The 12,123-nt window shown below is 44.9% G+C and overlaps 1 protein-coding gene across 2 annotated transcripts in view; it reads right to left on the reverse strand.

The window, feature by feature from the left end:
• The window catches only part of CERT1 (ceramide transporter 1), a 2,527,843-nt gene that overhangs the window by 2,461,747 nt on the left and 53,973 nt on the right, over window positions 1-12,123 (reverse strand). The window lies entirely within an intron of this gene.

Below are 12,123 nucleotides of genomic sequence, written 5' to 3' on the forward strand. Positions count from 1 at the left end.
GGGAGGCGTGGGAGCCCTTCTGGGAGGTCTGATATTAGAAGCATCTCTGAAGAATTGCTTAATCAAAGGATGAGAGAAGAGGGGTGGGTCTAAATCATAATGGGCAAAAATGGCTGAGGCATGGATTTTAAAGGAGGAGAAAGAGAGGCCACTACTGAGCAACTCGGCTAGGTAATCCAGGGATGGAAGGGTGGGAGGTACTGGCCCCTTTGGACTGGTTCCAGGAGCAGAATCTTTTCCATTTCCCTGCATATGACTTTCTGGTGCTGGGCCTTCTGGCCTCTGTGATGTCTAGGACCCGTTTGCTTAACAGTGACTCCTTGTTAGCTTTTAAGGTATAAGCCATGCTGAAAGATTGACAGTGCAAGTCTGGGTGCAGTATCTTCCCTCTCACCTGGGTCAAGAGGTCGGAGATCAGAGGAAGCTGCTTGGGGCTGCAAGGTCAGGCTGCGCAGCAAGGGGTACCAATGCTGTCTGGGCCAGTCTGGAGCAATGAGGATGGTCTTTGGGCTCTCCTCCCTTATTTTGATGAGTACCTTGGGAATAAGGGGCAGAGGAGGGAACACGTGCAGAAAGAGGGAATTACAGGGGATGGTCAAGGCATTCACCTTCCACGCTAGGTGGTGATACTCCCGGTTACAGAATTTTTTCAGCTGGTGGTTGGAGGTGCAATGCAAAGAGATCCACTTCCGGGGCCCCCCCCCACTCCTGAGCGATTTGCAGAAAGATTTCTCTGGGGAGATGCCATTTGTGAGGGTCCGGTAAGTTTCTGATTAGGTGGTCTGTCAGGGTGGTGTTGACCCCTGGTAGGTACTGGGCAATTAGGTGTAGACCCATGGAGGTGGCTGTAAGCCAGAGGCTCATGCCTAACTTGCACAGGGGGTAAGATTGCCCCCCCCCCATTTGTTGATATACCACATTATTGTGGTGTCTATTTTTATAAGGAGAACCCCTGGCCTGAGATGAGGTTTGAAAGATGTCAGAGCCTTTTGTGCTGCCATCATTTCTTTTTGATTCAGATGCAAGTGAAGCACCTGCCTGCTAGGTCAGCATCCCAAGCAATGTCTGAGGGGTTGGTGGTGATGGTCTGGCCACAAGGGCAGAGGATGAAGAGAAGACCCTTGGTCCTGGCACAGGCCTCTGCCCACCAGAGAAACTCCGCCCTTACACATGGGATCAGAGGGAGAGAGGTCTCTAGGGACTGAGAGTGATGGCACCAAAGGTTCCTTAAATACCACTGAAGTTTTCTCATGTGAAGCCTGGCCAGAGGAATAAGAAGGATGCAAGATGCCATGTATCCCAGGGCTTGCAAGAACTTCCTCGCAGTGATGTGAATTCTGGGAGCCAGCTGGGTAAAGTAAAGTAGAGAGGCAGGAAGCTCTGCTTTTCTGGGGATAGGAAGGGGTCTAAATTAAAAAAAACTAACTTTTACTTACCCGAATACCTAAACGCCGATACGTCTTCATCAAACCGTGAAAATGTCGATTGCCCTGAAGAGTGACATCCGAAACTTCAAATCGTCATGGTTGGCCCTTCTGCGGTATAGCTCCGTAAGGTAAGTGTGCAATAGTTATGGACCTTAGGGTTAGGGTGTGGGTTAAGTGCATACATGGTGATATATTCAAGGTTTAGTGTAGGGTTAGAAGAAGGGTTTTGGTTAGTGTATGTATGTGGTTTATTTAGTTTGTTTGTGTAGGTAGTATGTAGCGGGCGGTGGGATGGGACAACAACATTTCGAGTCTTTAAATTTCGAAGTTTACGGCATTTGGTGTATTTGCGGTTCGCGGAATATGTGTCGACGTTTAGGTATTCGGGTAAGTAAGTGTTCGTGATTTTAATATAGACCCAATAGGTAGGCCATCTGGGATGCTGTGTCTAGCACAGCTCCCAAGAAAATTATCTTCCTGGTGGGGTTTTGCTTTTATTTCTTCTCGATGATTGTGAACCCTAGGGAAGTTAGAAGTGATTTGACAAAGAGGAGGTCCTGGAGCAGCTTTTCTTTGCACTCTGCCTGAATGAGGCAGTTGTCCAGGTAAGGGTAAATCTGTATACTTCTCTGTCTGCAGAATGCTATGGCCGGGGCCAAGCATTTGGTGAATACTCTGGGAGCATAAGCCAAAAGGCAGCACAGGAACTGAAAGTGTTGCGAGCCTGTTCTGAAGCGCATGGATTTTCTGCAGGATTCCCTGATGGGAATGTGGAGGTAGGCATCATTTAGATCTAGGGTCACTATTTATTTTATTTTACATTTGTTGACCAGGCTAGTCCAGCTGAATATATGTCCATTTTCAGTGGAGGCCCGGAGAGAAAAGCTCCAATGGTTATTACAAGTTTAAACAGAAATAGCCATAACAAGATGAAAATTTATAAACAAAGTGAGTTAGTACACGCAATACACATGCAAACAGAAATAGCCATAACAAGATAATATTCATAAGCAAAAGGAGTAAATACTTGCAATACACATTTGATAATATCAAAACTTAGAGTAAATAATAAATTGTCTTACAAATATGGTAAAATAATTTTTTTTTTTTTTTTTTTTTTTTTTTTTTTTTTTACAATGGTCACACAGTATATAGGAAATAACATATATCTACAAAGATGTTATGTAAGGAGGGAGCTATCAAGGCTACAGGGAAAAGAGAAGGAAAGAATTAAGGTAGAGGAAAGGAAGAAGGAAGGTTAATCTGGGTTGGTACAGGAACAGAGTCAGTATTTATTGAGATGCATTTTCAGTTGTCTTTTAAAGAGTGGAAGAGTGGACAAAGACGAGATATCGGATGGTAGTTTGTTCCACATTTTTCCAACAGAGTTGGAAAAAGGCGGTCACCTGCAGAGTTATTGGGTTTGGTGATCTTAACCAGTAGCTTGTTTGAAGAACGTAGGTGTTTCAGGTTACTCTATGGAGTAATGAGGTTAGAGAGTATTGGTGTTTTAGATGGTCGATATAGAATTTTGTGAGCTATTAAGAGCTGTTGATAAATGAGCTTGTTATGAAGTTCAAGCCAACCTAGTTTTAGGTTCAGACAGTGGTGAGTTCTGAACATAGATCCTGTAGCAAATCGAGCAATATTATGGTAAGATGTAGCAAGTTTCTTGAGGTTATTTATAGAGAGATTAGTATAAATAGGGGAAGCATATAGAAGGGTAGAGATAAGGTGAGATCTGGCTAAGGTGGTCCTAGCTTCAGGTGTAAGGAAGGGTTTGATTCTATAAAGGGATCCAATCTTTTTGTTAACTACTTTTATTGTGTTGTTGATATGAGAATCAAAATTGAGATTGTTGTCAATAGTTATTCCTAGTAGTTTTATAGTAGAATCAGGAGAAATCAGAGTGTTATCAGTGGAAGTAATAGAGAAGTTTAGAGGGGTAGATTTATGGGTAGGTGAGAACAGTAACAATTTGGTTTTCTTGGGGTTGAGGAGTAGGCAACGGTCAGAGAACCAGTGTTCAACAGTGGTGAAAGCTTTTTGGGTAAGAGACTGTAGTTCAGTTTGAGAGGAAGCAGTGCAGATTATAGTAGAATCATCTGCATATTGTATGCAGGTAGTGTTAGGGATAGCTGATTGGAGGTCATTAATAAAGATAGAAAATAGGAGGGGGCTTAGGATAGACCCTTGAGGTACACCTAAAGAGATAGGAAGGAGATTAGATAGTGAATCTTTCCAAAGTACTGCCTGCTGACGGTTTTCTAGGTAAGATGTAAAGCAAGTTAAGGAAGGGGGATCAAGTGCGAGAGATTTTAGTATGTGCAGAAGAAGTTTATGATTAACCATGTCAAAAGCTTTTGATAGGTCTATGAAGATAGAAGATGATAGATTATTGTTGCTGCGGTTATAGCTGATGGAGTTGGTAAAGGAGAGCAATGCAGTAGTGGTACTGTGGGAAGGTCTAAATCCATGTTGACAGTTAGCAAGTAGGTTGTTCTGGAGAAGGTGGTTAAGTAGTTGTTTATGGATACATTTGTCCATGATTTTAGCTATAGGAGATAACAGTGCTATGGGACGAAAGTTTGAGAAGTCATTAGAATTACCCCCTTTGTGTAGTGGGATGATGTGAGATATCTTCCAGATAGAAGGGAAAATTCCTTTATTTATATATCTATTTATCAGGATAGAAATGGGATAGGCAGTGGCTTTGGCTCCTATCTGCAAGAATTCTGCAGAAGTTCGTCTGCAGAGGGGGTGGTGGGTTTAAGTTTTTGGAGCAGAGATAAGATAAAGGAGGTAGATACAGGTTGTAAGTGAAGGGGAGGATGAGTATTTAAAGTAGGTGAGAGTAGTTAAGAGGTGTCAGGAGATAGGTGATTTGCAAGAGTTTGGATGGTATTGGTGAAGAAAGAGTTGAAGTCATTAGCCATTTGTGTGGGATTGTTTGGGTTAGAGTCCTGGGGGTTTGGTGTGATCGACTGGCCTGGGGATAAAATATTATTAATACTGGCCCAGAATTTTTTAGGTTCTTTTTTGGTGGTTTGTTGTAATTGAAAGCAACAGTTCTTTTTATCCGTCAGGATGGCTTTTTTTGTACCGTTTCTAAGCTCTCTGAAGTTTTGGTGGTCAGTTAGGTTCTTAGTAGAACGCCATTTATCCCAAGATTTATTTCTGAGAATGATTTTTTGCTTAGTATTGTTGGTTAGCCAGGGTGCTGCTTTAGCTTTGGTTCTAATAGTACGACTTGGGGCATGGTGATCTAGGATAGATAGGAATGTAGAACTGAAGTATTCTACAGCTTCATTAAGTGGGAGATATTTTAGCGGAGACCAATTACATTGTCTTAGTTCAGCTTGAAACTGTTCAGAGTTAAATTGTTTTTTAGAACGTAGTGTTTAAGTGGTAGGCAAGGTTGGGTTTGTTTTGTGTCTAATGATAGAAGTTAGTGAGTGGTCACTTAGATCATCTGGAAGGGTGCCTGATTGGTAGGTTTGTTGGGGAGTACTAGTAAGAATCCAGTCTAAGGTGGTTTCATTATTGTTGGTTTTATTAGTTCTGGTAGGACTATTAACGAGTTGTTTAAAGCCATATAGGTTTATATGGGAGGTGGGGTTAGTACTGTTACAGGAATACCAATCGATGTTAAAGTCGCCTAAGACTAGTGTTTCTTGAGGGAGGTTGGTAAAGAGTAAATTGAGGATATATTCGGGAGTGCTGATATTATTTCCTGGAGGGAGATATGCATGGATGATATTTATGGCTTTAGTAGTATTGACTTGAAGTTTGGAGCGGATTACTTCGGCATTGTTATCTAGGGTAAAAGTCAGATTTATAGTACTAATTTGGAGTTGTGTTTTGTAGAGAATTGCTACCCCTCCTCCCTTTTTGGCAGGGCGATCAAGTCTAATGATGTTATAACCAGGTGGGGTGATTTCATTGTCTTTGATAGAAGGCTTTAGCTATGTTTCAGTTAAACATAAAATATCAAATTGATGGACTTCTAGAAGGGCATGGATTTTGACTAATTTTGTTACAAATACTTCGTATATTGAGATGGGCAATAGAGAGAATTGGTGGGTATAGAAAATGATAGAGATGTAGTTTTGTCTTGTATTTTGTATGTTTTGGTTTTATTATGGTGTGGGCCTGGATTACGATGAATGTCTCCATCTAATAGAAAGTGGAGGAGTTTGAAATATTTTGGCTGAAGAAGTTTGTAAATGAAGTCAAGTATTTTCCTGGGTTTAAGTTTCCTTAACTTGAAGTGTGCTAGTCTGTGGTATTTGGCTAGTAGGTAGTTGGGTTGTGTGGTGCGGTTTGAGAAAGTAGGGGAGAGAGGTGATGTAGAGGTGTACTTAGAGGGAAATGAAAGAGAAGAGCTCAGTGGGTATTCGTAGGAGGTTAGGAGGTAAGTAGTTATAAGAGAAGATACAAGGAATAAGCAGATAAGCATTTTAAATTGTGGAGGGATGAATGACATACACATATTAATGTGTATGGAGGTTAGCAAAGAGATGAGATGTAGTTTGAAGGTGTGGTGTGGGGTAGTGGTATGAGAAAGTAGATGGGGAGGAGGTGGCTTAGTTAATTAGTAGGTGTGGTGTACAAAGAGAGGGTTGGGTAAGTTTGTGATGTTAGGTATCCGATTGGAGTGGACAGGATAGGGTGTGTCTATCAGTGGTATAAATGTAGGACCACTGGGGGCAGGGTAGGGGAGCGGAGTGAGCCCGCAGGGCGAACGGAGCGGGTAGAGACAAGAGAGAGGACTATTGAGGATGGCAATGTGTAGAGCAGGAAATTTCAGCAAGTATGTCTGAAGGTAAGAATGTAGAAGTAGGTTAAGAGGCTAGTGACAGGAAAGTAGGGAAGTTAATAGTAGTGTGGTTAAAGGTACCCTAGGACTGGGGTGAGAAAGGTCATAGAATAAGTCTCTAAGAAGTAAAAGCTTAGAAGCAGGGTTGGGGAGGTATGGTAAGGAAGTAGGTGTAGGAGTAGAAATACAGAAAGCCACAGATAAGGCGCCACCTAGTGGTCGGTCGCTTACCTACAGCTAAGTGTTCGCATACAAGGGTGGCAGGCTGTGGAGAGAGGGAGTAGGCAACGTATTAGAGAGAGAGAGTAGGCTGGATAAAGGGTTAGCTACAGAGAACAAGAAAGGAAAAATGGGGGGCTAGTTGGCTGCTGGCTATTCTGAGTGGGAAGCTTGCCTAGCGTAGCAGAGCCTTTAAACCTTAAATTGTGGTATAAAGTTCAGGTAGCTGGATCTGCACATACTTTACCATCTTAAAATGGTTGGTTTCTCTGGGACTGGTGGGTGGAATCCAAGTTCGGACAAGCTTTCAAGGCTTCCAGGAGGGTTATTCAGTACAGGGATGTACTGGTCACTAGGACTTATTGTAGGTCAGGCGCCCGACGCAGAATGCACAGCAGTCAGGTAGAGAGTGGGGTGAGAAACTCTAGCCAGGCATTTTATGTTAGCATAGGCAGCAGCTGCTGCAAAGTTAGCATTTTTAATCTGAGGACCACCAGTGAAGTGTTCAGAAAAGATAGATCCAGGATGGGGAGCCAAGTGTCCTCTTTTCTGGGAACAAGGAATAGTCTGGGAACAAGGAATAGTCTGGTATAAAAGATTTGCCAGTTTCATCCGAGGGGATAGGTTCTACTGCCCCCTGGGATATGAGAGTTTGGAACAGTTTCAATGCCTCTGCCCACTGATTTGGAGGCAAGTCTGGGTACCTCTTGGATTGGGAGCTCGCTGAAAGAGAATTTGTATCCCTGAAAAATGTTTAAGACCCATTGGTCCTTTGTTACAGAAAGGCAACTGTCTCTGAAGAGGGAGAGCCTTCCTCCTAGTTTTTGATGAGTGAAGGGAGGGCGGGGGGGGGGGGGTCACAGAGGATTTTCCATAGAGGGTTGGCTTAGAACTCCCTGCCTTAGAGACGCAAGTGGTCCATTCTTTGCTTCTCTGCTGGCCCTGGGATAGGTGGATGGATGGTCTATCCCTGCGGGGCTCACCTTGGCCCCGTCTGCTACGTGCAGGGAAGGCCCAGTGCTTAGAGGAAAAGTTCCTGCTGAATCTGGGAGGTTGAACCTAAAAGAAATATCTTTTACTGTTTGCATAGATTTTGCTTTGTCTTCCATCTTTTTAAGCACCTCTTCTGCTTTTTCCCCAAACAAGCACTCCTTATCTAGGGGTACATCAATAAGTTTAGACTTGACATGATCAGGGAGAGGTTGTTCCTTCAGCCATGCATATCTCCTAATAACAGATCCTGTCACTGCTGCCCTGCTAAAGGCTTCTAGGACATCACATCCACACTGTAATAAGTGTTTGGCCACTTGACAAGCAGAGTGCAGTAAATCTGCTAACTCTTTTGAATTGGCAAAGTCAGGAAAGGCAGCAATCATCTGTTTTATGTGTTAAAGATATTTTAACATATGGAACTGACAATTGGGTGCTCTGACGGCTAAGGTTGCAGAGGTGTATACTTTTTACTCCATCTGTTAACCGCTCTGGAGTCCTTGTCAGAAGGAAGAGGATTCTTGGCAAAACTAGTCCGATCTCCTTTAGGTCCCTGTGTAAGGACCTCTGGGTCTGCAGCAGGATTTCTGTACAGGTATTTGGAGAATCCGGTACTCTGTAGTACCAGTCAGGTTTACTGGGAGCAGGAGGGAGGGCGTCGTGGGGCCAAGCTGGATTCATGGAAAGCATCATCCACCACTTCTAAAATAGGGGGGATGGCCAGGTATCTGTGCTGGGGCAGGTCCAGAAACTCTCTAAGTCTATTTTTTAGACTGTGGGAAGTCCTAAGATTCACACTGGAAATGTTCCCTGAGGGAGTGAAGGGTTCCCCCAAAGGAAAGGTCCTCTGGAGGGAAGACAGAAGGGATGGATTCCTCTGCATCTGAATCCTCACAAGTAGTTAAGGGATGCTGTTCCTCTTCAAAAAACTTAACAGTCAGATTCCTCAGAATCTTGTTATATCATAATTTCTGGAGACGGGTACCTTTTCCTTTTAGAAGCTGTGGCCCGACTACCCCAAATAAGGGAGATGAGATCCTCCACCATTTTTAAGCATTTGTGCTTGGGGTGGTGGAGTAGCAGCAAGATGGTGGCTAGAAGCAAAATTTCCTAGGAGTGGCCTGGCTTCTAGGCCTGACAGAATCCAACAGTCTGAGAGAAATGGTAGTCAGATGCGAAGACGTTTTTTGTCTAGACTCGGTAGTGCGAAAAGCCTCCTCAGAAGCCGGTGCCTGCATCGTGGCTCCAGACCCAACCGAGGCATAGACAGCCAAAGGCTTAGAAGACTTAGAAGATTTCTATGGCATACCAGACTCCAAAAGGGTCTCGGTAGAGGCCTCAGTAGATACTGAAAATCGGGCATCAGGGGCTGCGCAAGTGTCTCACTGAATTCCAAGAACCGATGACCTGCTTAGCAGTAGCGTCATCAGCAGGCTTAGCCTTGTGTGGTCTGTCTCTATCTTTATCTCTACGTTTTTTCATAATGTCCACAGATTGTTGGCTGATGGACACCATATCGGAATGCGAAGAAGGAACACGAAAATAACAGTCTACAAAAAGCACTATGGCGAATAGTTAGCACATTAAAAAAGGCACAGAACCAGCAATGGGGGACGTCATTATCTGGGCCTAAACAAGCGATGCAGTAAGAATGGAAGTCTTGGTGTGGGATACGCTTTCCACAGGCGAGACAATTAACTTTTTCGGACATCGGTTAGTGCAAGAAAAAAGGATCCCCAATGGGGTACTTGGCTTTAGACGTTCTCAGCTGAAAATCAACTTCTGGTAGCGACCAACCGGCACTAGTGTGAAGTGCTTCTGCTATGGGCTCCACACCAAGAAAGACTGATGTAATGACGTTGGCTGCCTTGCTTTACAGCACTGATGACCCGAAATCAGACGCAAAAAAAATGGACTCTGGTATTCGGGCTGGCCGAGGGCTACCACAGCAGGGATACCCACAGGTGATGACTGCAACAGTGAAACACGAAGAGCATCCATAGATGTCCTTCTCTTCCATGTTGCAGTATTCTGCTTGTGGGTTTACCCTTCTTCCTCTCCAGTTTGTCCGGCCAGGTTTCCAAAGATTCAGTCCCTCTTGGTGTGTCAAGACATCTGACGTGGCTGCAGGAATGTGGGCCATAAAAGTGACATCTGCACGCACCAGCCCTCAGAACATAGTAAAAGCCCCAGTCGGAGCCAGTTCTGTAAGGGCATAGCCTGTCCAATGTCACCCTGGAGAGCAAGTGCAGTCATACAAGTGGGGAAGGTGGGTGGGAAGGAGTACTGCAACATGGAAGATAAGGACATCTATGGTTAAGGTAAGATTTTACACAATTTTCCTACGTCCTTCTATTCCAATGTTGTAGTATTCTACTTGTAGGCGAGTGCAAAAAGCTCACTTAGGATTGGAAGATGGCCTAGATGAAGTTTCCAGGAATCTGTGTATGATGGCCCTGCCAAACCCCACTCTGGCTCTGGAGATATGGTCCAGTTTGTAGCATTTGGTGAAGGTGTGAACTGAGGACCAAGTGGCTACCTCATGTATGGAGTTGGTGTCTAACCCTATAAAGAAGGCTCCAGAAGAGGCCATTGCTCTGATCAAGTGGGCCTTGACATTGCCCTGCAATGTCTTAACCATGATGTAGGTAGCAGAATGAAATGGCCTGGGAGACCCAGGCCAAAATGGTCTGTTTGTTCACAGCTTTCCCCAAGGCCCTGGGGTGGAATGAGAAACAGCTGGTCTGATTTTATGAAGATTTAAGTTGTCTGTGGACATCCAGGGAATGTAGCACTCTCTCATTATCCCCCTTTAGGTTAGGGAAGAAAGTGGGCAGGTGGATGGGCTGGTTCAAGTATAGGTCATGCACTACTTTGTGAATGAATGAAGTGTTTGTCCTGATGGTCACGCTGTCCAGAAGATTAGGAAAGGTGGTGTAGCCATAAGAGCTTGCAATTCTGAAACCATTCTGCCAGAAGTCACAGCTACCAGCAATACAATTTTCCATGTGCAAAATTTTAAGGTGGCCTTGTCTGGTGGCTCAAAAGGGGTTAGAGTGAATATTTCTAGAACATAGTTTGATCCCAGGGAGGGAAAAATAGTTTCCTGGGTGGTCTTGAGTGTAATACACTTTTGAGGAAAGGTTTGGAAGAGAGTGTGGATGCAAGGGGTGAATCCAGGGGGAGGCAGGCAGAGATAGCAGACAGATGTGCCTTCAAAGGAGGAGTAAGACAACCCTGTCTGCATGGAGTTCACACAGGTATGACAGGATGAGAGGCATATCCCTTTCTAGTGGGTCCAAATGTCTTTTGTGACACCACATACAAAACCTTTTCCATTTAGAGAGAGGATTTCATTGTGTTGGGTTTCCTGGCCTCCTGCAGGACAGTGAGTACATCCTAGTTACATAGGATTCTGATCCAGAATCCTAACAGCCACAGGGTGAGGTGCATGGATTGCCACTGTGGGTGCATCCGAGTCCCCTTGTTCTGTGTCAGCAGGTCCACTGAAGGGGGTAAGTTGTGGCGATTACCCTTGGACAGGTGAAGAGGGAACCAGTGCTGTCTTAGCCAGTAGGGAGTCACCAGCAAGATTTTGGGAGAGTCTTGCTGAATTTTCAGCAGGAACCTTTACATCAGTGGGAAGGGGGGGGGTGCATACAGGAATTTCCCTTACTGAATAGGCATCTGTTGCTAATGCCTTGGGGTCTGGTGTCCTGGTGCAGTAGCAAAGGACCTGCCTGTTTAGCGAGAAGGTGAAAAGGTCTATTTCTGGAATACCCCACCTGTGGACCATAGTCAGGAAAACATCTTTTTGTAGCATCCATTCACGGTTGTTTGAAATGTTTCTGCTTAGGTAATCTGCCTGCGAGTTGTGCAGAGATGGGATGTAGGCTGCCTGAAGGGTGATCCCCTGTGAGGTAGCCAGTTCCCATGCCCATAGACCTAGTCTGCAGAGAAGGTAGGACTTAGTCTCTCCCTGCTTGTTGAGATACCACAGGTCTGTGGTGTTGTCTGTGAACATCTTTAGAGGGCCCTGCTCTGGGTAGGGCTAGAAGGCCTGTAGAGCAAGGGGGGTTTCTCTCATTTTTCACAATTATGTGATCTTGTTCGCGTCTGTCTACAAACCTTGTACTCCCCCCCCCCCCCCAAAAAAGTTGCTCCCCAGCCCAGGTCTGAGGCATATGTGCACATGGTCTGGGTGTGAGAGGCTGTTTGCAGAGGCAGTCCTGGGTTTTGGGCGACCTGAACCACCCATCACCTCAGTTCCTGATGCAAGCAGGGAAGCAGCGGGAGCCTGAACTCTAGAGGGTGGAGTGTCGGGGCCACACCAACCGGCGGTACCACTGAAATTTCCTCATGTGGATCCTTACTAGGGGCAACATGGGAATGGTAGCTGCCATGTAACCTAGAAGCCTCAGAAATTGTCTTGCAGTCAGTTCTGTTGATTGTAGAGCAGTAAGAAGGTGGTTTTGGAGGGATACCACCTGTTTTGATGGAAGAGGTGCCTTCATGAGGTCTGTCCTGATCCTGCAACCCAGGAAGACAATATCCTGCGTGGGACTGAGGTGGGACTTTGGGAAGTTGATCATGAACCCTAGGATTACCAGAAGGTTCTGGGAGTGGAAGGGAAGAGTTTCCTTGTCTTTTGCCTGAATAAGGATGTCG

The sequence above is a fragment of the Protopterus annectens genome, chromosome 2.part2, assembly GCF_019279795.1.
Source record: "Protopterus annectens isolate FY-2018-M chromosome 2.part2, PAN1.0, whole genome shotgun sequence".
Taxonomy (NCBI): domain Eukaryota; kingdom Metazoa; phylum Chordata; order Ceratodontiformes; family Protopteridae; genus Protopterus; species Protopterus annectens.